Source organism: Tenrec ecaudatus, chromosome 10 (genome assembly GCF_050624435.1).
Source record: "Tenrec ecaudatus isolate mTenEca1 chromosome 10, mTenEca1.hap1, whole genome shotgun sequence".
Classification (NCBI taxonomy): Eukaryota; Metazoa; Chordata; class Mammalia; order Afrosoricida; family Tenrecidae; genus Tenrec; species Tenrec ecaudatus.
The window spans coordinates 128,910,998-128,918,662 of record NC_134539.1 but is presented as its reverse complement, the minus strand read 5'-3'; the positions used below and the strand labels follow the sequence as shown (position 1 = coordinate 128,918,662).

The window sequence follows — 7,665 nt, the reverse complement described above, 5'->3', positions numbered from 1 at the left end:
TGCAGCACCATCCCTCTTCCAGCTGCCATCTCCACCGAATCAGATCAGAGGATTGCTTGACTCTGAAGGGTCGAATTCAGTTCATTTTCTCACCGAGGGCTAGGATATTAACATTTAGAAGTTTTATTTTATTTTTGACAACGTCCAGTTTTCCTAGATTTGTGCATTGCACATTCCACAACATGATTTAACTGGGGCTTTTCAGCATTTTCCTCTTACTTTGAGCCATTGCCATTGTTACATGAAGGTCTTTCTGAAAGCTTTGTTCCATCCTGTCGTGAATTTGAGGAGGCAGGTCTTCCCCCATTTATATTTCCAATGCATTCCCACCTGTGAGGATCATTTTTCGGTACTATAACCAACAATAGTTCACTGCTACTCATATGATTGCCATAGGCTCATTTGTCAAAAATGAACTGCTTCTTCCCTCCCAGAGAATGCCACCAGAACCCCTTCCTTCATTGTTGCTAGGTGATGTAAAGTTGCTCCTAACTTACAGCAACCCTATGCACAACAGAAGGAAACACTGCCAGGTCTTCTTCCTATTCTGTCTTACACTGGAAGTTCTGCTGAAATCTGCCCACCCAGTGACCTGGCTAGTATGTGAAATACTAGTGGAGAGCTTCCAACATCACAGCAACACAGAATCCATCACTGTATGCTAAACTGACAGAAGACTAGTACTTTATATCTGTAACTAGATTTCAGTATTACCCTTTGGCAATTAGGGCAAGCGTCTACTTTTAGACGATGACTCTTCTCTTCAATAGAAAAGGTTAATACAGCTAAAGAACTAAGGTTAAGGAGTAGAGCTGACACCTGCTGAAAGTGGATAATCAGGACATATCCTTGACACTACAAGTAAACAACTTTCAAGAAAAAACTTACATGTCAAATGAAATTGATAAGTCCAATACCTGGAGCTTACTATAACTGGTAAAGCATATGTTGATATACAGGCTCTGATGAGAGAAAACAATCCATCCAGTCTGAATGAGTAGGGTACGAATCATGTGGAAAACACACACAATATATAGATAGACGTACCCAGATTACATAAAATCCAAAATTGAACAGATGGATAATATTTATTTGTCTGTGCTTACTATAGTTCCAAACCAATTAGAAAAAAGGCATATATTGTTAAACAAATTATAATATGTTGTCTTATTTTAATTTTTCATATACCTACATTTATTTGAACTATTCTCATTTGTCAAACAATCCTAAATTAAATATATTTTATGAATTACCAGACACACTTAAATTAAAAAGACATTCCATATATTTAAAAATATATATATTATTGTGACCTGCGGAGATAAAACCTGATAAATAGTACCTCTTAAAAATATATATCTTAACAAGATGTGTATCTATCCAGGTATACTTCATTCTGCCTAAGGATTTGGGGTACCTTTTAACAAAAAAAACTAAAATGAGTGGCTATTGTAAAATGATAATATTACCCTGGTAAGTTTTTTGTACTTTTAATCTTCAATTCTATGGACAGACTTTGACATAGCCAATTTTTATGTTTTATTATATATTTTCACATTGTCAACTCACATGACCATTTATTGTATACTATATGATCCTGTAGTTAAATGGATTGTCTCCAGATTTATGAATATGAATGGGAAATTCCCTAGCTAGTAAAAAATTTGGCAAAGATGAATAACTTGTTGGCTTTTTTTCAGTATTTTCTCCTTGTTTCTTGTTTTGCATTTCTATATCACAACATATCACTCTTTTGTACATACACCTATGTGAATTCTCAACTCTATCTTCCTCGTGCCCTTCCTCCCAACTGAACTGCCTTACCCTTTCTCTTCTTCCTTGACATTTTCAGTATGGTGCCAGATTCAGATTAAAGTCATGGGTCTTATCATTTATTTCTTTTAAATGTACAGATGAGTGCGGGAATATTTTTGGGTAATGTAATATCATCACTCTGGTTCCCTACTCCATAAAAATCCCAACAGTGAAATTGCTACCTCTTATATCATAAATGTACAATCAGTGATAAAGTGATTGTAGTGGATATTTAAAAGTTTTTTAAATTCTTTTTTTATAGGGAGAGCGCAAACACAGTCCTCCACTACCACAAATTATGCAGTCGAGTTTCTGACATTTGGGGAAATCGCAGGGGTCAGCACACCCAGCCTGCAATGGATGAGCCTCGCCCTGGGAAAACCACCTTCATGATCGTGGCATCTCCCCTGCCAGGTAAGTATGATATTTAAAAGTTTTATAATGGTATGTGAGCACTCTTAAACACCATGTAGTCCAAACTCTTTACTTACCTGCTGAGAAACAAAGTTTAGAAGTGAACGAACTTACTCATCATTATCGATGACTGATATGACATAATCAATAGTCACCTCCGATCTTTGAACTCCAAATGCTACATACATATTAATGCTATCCAAAATACATCTTGACTTCTGCTTGAGAGTTAATCAAAAAGAATTAGGACTGGGAGACGCAAGATGATAACACTGTTCTTGCAAGCATCTTTATGTTAATTATCTATTAATACACAACAAATTGCCCTGAAGCCAGTGGCTCTAAACAATAAGCAGTTGCTGGAGATCAGGAATCTGGGCTTAACTGGCTACTGTTATGAACTCACAAGAGTAACTGCTGGCTCAATGGGGAAGGAAGATGTTTTCAGACCTAAGATCAAAATGACATTGCCTCCTTATCAGCCGATCTTAGAGAAATTTCTAAACACAAATCTGTACTTATTCTATTTGTTAGAAGTTAGTCAATAAGTGCAGTCCAAACTTAAGAGAAGACTAAGTGCCGCCCACACAAGGGCCTGTGTACTAGGAAATAAGCCTCACTTAAGACCACTTTAAAGACCAACTACCTCACTCTTCTCATAACAGATAGAGTACTGTAAGCATAGTGGTTATTAAATAACTATCACTTTGGTCCCCTAGTCTTTATTAGTTGCTTCAATCACTGTAGAGTTGATTTCACTAATAAGTACAATGTTAGTGACCATATATTGAAATATATCCTTATAACTTGTTTAAAAAGATTGAGGTTAAACAACATTTCATTCAAATGAGGATTAAAAAACAACATCTTTCATATACTTAAGCACTTAAGTTTAAGAGGTGCCAGTCATCTAGTTTGTCCTTCACTGTTTGTATGATTTTGGTTACATTTGATAGCATATTTATGGCAGGTATTATGGACCTACATTTGTCCCTTTGACATTGATTATATTTGTAGTGACAGGTTTTACAAATAGGAGTCCAGGTGGTGCAGTCGCGATGTGAGGGGCTGTAATCTTCAAAATCAGCAGATTGAAACCACTAGCTGCTTCGTGAGACAAATAAAGGGCTTTCCGCTCTCATACAATTGCAGTCTTGGAAACTCACAAAGCCAGGTCTACCCTGTCTTATGGGGTTGCCATGAGTCAGCATTGACTAGATGGCAAAGACTTTAGTTTAGGGAGTGTGTCCATTTAGGTCTTTGCTCCATCTTCTGCTAATGGATACACAGTTTGCCAGCATCATTTGTGACCTATACAATCTCTTCCCTATTTAATGTATTCTGGCCCTTTGTCAAAGACCATGTATCCTTGGGTGATGGATGTACTTCTGGGTCTTTAAAATTCCATTCCATTGATTTATGTGTCTGGCAATGCACTGGTACCCGCACGCTGTGATGACCAGGGCTGTGTAGGAGGTTTTCCAATCAGAAACTGTGAGGCATTCCATCTTTTCTCTTCTTTCTTTTAAAATAATGCCTTGTTTGTGGGGGATCCTTTACCTTTCCATAGAAGTTGGTTATTAGGCTCCCCACCCTCACCCCGCCCTGTGTCTTGAAAGAATGATGTTGGCAAATGGGGTGAATTGTATTATCTTGGTAGTTGGCCTTGGCACTATCAAAGTATTGACAATTTCACAATGATAAGCCTTCCTACCCTTGAGCAAGGTATATTCTTCCATTTGTGTGGGTTTCTTTTGGTTTCTTGCAGATTTCTTCTTCTTCTGCTTCTGCTTCTTTTGTATAGGTGTGAAAGTTACATAATCTGGAGTCAATCTGAGAAATAAAAGTGCAGGGCTAGAGTCTATCCTGTCAATCAGGATATAGCCAATGAGGCCTCTGTGTAGACATGGCCCTCTCCTGAGGATTCTGGGTACCCCTTATTTCCTCCTTAGAGGCAGGAGACACTGTCTTTCTCTGTTCACCCCCTGTGAGACATCCCTCAGGAGAAGCCACATGGGTCTACCTTAATAGAGCCAGAGCCCTGGGAGCTGGAGATGCCACATAAAGACCTCTGCAAGCACTGAGATGCTTACAACACTACTGGATCCGCAAGACTTCCCACCCACTGGCCTGTGATCTTCCTGAATTTGGTATCATTGCACGTGTTTCATGAGTCTGAAGAGGACTTTATAGATTGGTATCGGTCATATGGGCAAATATAAGACATTGATTTGACCTAGACTGGGCTGGGATGTTTTCTCAATATTCATTGCTCTTACATATAAAATTATTTCCTATACACATATGAGTATCTATAAATTTTGTTACTCTATTCTATCCAGACTAACACAATAGGTCTTTTGTTTGTCTTGTTAGATATATTCCCAAGAATTTCATATTTTGGGTGGCTATTGAAAATGGTATTGGGTTCCTGATTTCCTTTACAGAGCTCTCTATGTGAATGTAAGAAAATCCAATTGATTTTTTTATATTGATCTTATATACTAGTGCTTTGTTGAATCTCTCAATTAGTTCCACTACATTCACCATCAAGTCTATAGAAATTTCAATGTAAAGGATAATATTATCTACAAATAATTTCACTTCTGCATTGCCAATTTTTATGCATTTAATTTCCTTTTCTTGCTGTATAGTTGTGAAAACACTTCCTGCAAAATATTGAATAAGAGAACTATAAAAGCATCTGTGTGGTTCCCGTTTTAAAAATTGAAAATGGGGTTAGCTATTGGTTTTGTAGGCACATCCTTAATTATGTTGAGGAATTTCCCTTCAATTTTTATGTTTGTTGAATTTTTTAATGCAGAATAAGTGCTTCATGTTGTTAAGTACCATTTTTGTGCTGACTAATACTATCAAATGATGTTAACAAAAGAATTAAAAGGACAACCAGACTGGGGGAAAATGTTGCCAATGACATATCGGACAAGGAAATAATATAAAAAATTATGGACAATATCTACAACTGAACAAGATAATGATGAGCATGCCAATTTAAATATGAGCAGAGGACATGACCAGACATTCTACCAAGAAGACACTCAGGCAGCCCGAAACGTGAAAAAATGCTTATGGTTATTCGTCATTACCAAACCGAACCCAAAATGCACTGCTGTCAAATCAGTTCTCCCTGAGAGCCTCTACCCAGGGTGTCTGCAGCTGTAAGTCTCAAAGGGAACAGAAAACCTCATCTTTCTCCAATGGAGTGGCTGGTGAGTCGGCGCAACCCATGATCCATGCCATCCTCTGGGCTCCTTTCATTGTACATATACAAATCAAAATAATAGTGAGGTTGTATGATACCCTATCTTTAGTAGAAAAATTAAAAGGAGAACCAAATAGAAGTCAACATATGCTAGCAAAGATGTAGAGAGACTGAAACCCACACACGGTGCTACCGAGACTATAAAATGGTACAATCTCTGTGGAAACAGTATGACACTTTCACAAATGTTGCAAATAGAAAAAGAATTTGACCAAGCAATCCCTCAACTTGGTATATTACATAAGGAAATAAGTGTCAAGACCCATCTCTAGACATGCCCATGTTCATCACAGCAATACATTCCCATTAGAACAAAGGTGGGAAAAACATAAATGCCTATTAATGGAAAGAAGGGGTAAGCAAATCAGTACATACAAAGAATGGAATACTACATAGCCTTAAATAATTAGAATAAATCTATGAAGCATTTCATATCATAGATGAACCTGGAAGACATTATGTTGAGTAAAAATTGTCTATCACAAAAGGATAAATATTATGTGAGTATTTTTGCTACTGTAAAAAGTCAAGAAAAAATTTTCACACTATGTAAACACTCTGATGGTTACAGGGAGGGGAGAGCAAAGTAAAAGAGTAAGTCATTAGCCAGAGGGAAGGGCAAGGAAGGTAGTTCACTGGCTTGAGGACAGACACAGTAGCTTGCGTGAAGGAGAAGGTAATACGCACAACAAAAGGAATTTGGCATTGAAAAAAGTGGAGGCAGGAGGGAGGAGTGTAAGAGGTTAAAGGCATCAGAGATAAATATTGCTATACACACAATTCAGCAATAACTCCTTTATCCACACAAGTAGATGTATGGATGGGCACGCAGTCTGAACAGATATCAAAAAGGATAATGGGACTACATCCACAAATTATATATATATATATATATATATATATATATATATATATATATATATATATATATATATATATATTTGACAAAGGGTATCTGTATAGGATTATTTACTTTTTGTAAAAATATACCCAAGAATGTAGAACAACCAGGAAATAATTATGAACACATCTCAGATCAAACAAACCAGTTAGAGGGCTAATTCACTGGGCTTACAGACTCAAGCAATACCAAGGTCCATTGCTAAACATAGCGTACAATAATAATATTCTACATTCTATTTTGGTGAGTAGTGATTGCCTCTTAGAAGTTCATCAGTGGCTATCTAAGGAGTAGCTCTTGTTCTCTCCCTGTCCAAAGGAAAGAAGTGTTAAGAAAATTGAAGACAGAGAGAAAGAATTAGGCCAGTGGACTAATGAGCCACTTGACCACCAGTCTCCATGATTCTGATATCAGAAGAACAAAATGGTTCCTGGCTACCATTGTCAACTACTCTGAAAAGGATCACATTAGAAAATCCTGGGTAGAGTGAGAAAAAATTGTGGACCAGCACTCAAAAGGCTGGCTAATCAGATCAAGCCTGGTTGAACCCTAAGCTATGGTCGGTAGAAACCCTTCAAGTGGGAAAGGTAACTGACTTCCATGGCTCAAGTTTCAACCAAACAATGGATAGGTCTATAAGGTGAACAATAAAAACTAGTAAAATAAAAACACCTTAGATCCCCAATCATTTGAGAGCAAATGGGCAGTGTTTATCAAAGACCAAGTTCTAACCTTCAGGAAAGGAGGACTGAAAACAGGAAACATAAGAAGAAAGTGGGAGAACTAATGTGACATTGGTGTCACAGCAATGAAGAAAACACAAAAACATATGAACTATTCGATATAAACCTAATAATCGACTATGCAAATCTTTATCCAATTAACAAGAACATTCTTTTTCTAAGTAAAATAACGCTACAGATTAAGGGAGAAAGAGAACAAAAATAAAATTCGTTGCAAGGAGCTACGGTTACAAGGAAAAAGAGAGTGTGCTCTAGATAAAGATGAAAAATGTTTAGTTTATTAAACATTGTCTTTAAATTATAGGGAGAAAGCATTGGTTCATTACCTTAATGAAGTACTTTTGTGACAGTTCAGCTAATAGGATTAATTTAATGGCAGCTTGGGATACAATAAATGGTTTGGTATTAGTTGTAAGTCTATGAATTATCCACAGGAGTGTAGGAATTAGAGACACAAAATCAAGTGGTTTGCAAAATTATAGATGCTGAGCATCTCATGATCAGTGAAA

General features: G+C 36.9%; 1 non-coding gene across 1 annotated transcript; it reads right to left on the bottom strand.

Annotated features, from left to right (window-relative positions):
• Positions 1–2,073: 2,073 nt before the first annotated feature.
• LOC142460263 (U1 spliceosomal RNA) lies at positions 2,074–2,237 on the bottom strand. Its single transcript, XR_012786507.1, has one exon. It is a non-coding gene; the product is annotated as a U1 spliceosomal RNA (small nuclear RNA).
• Positions 2,238–7,665: the final 5,428 nt, after the last annotated feature.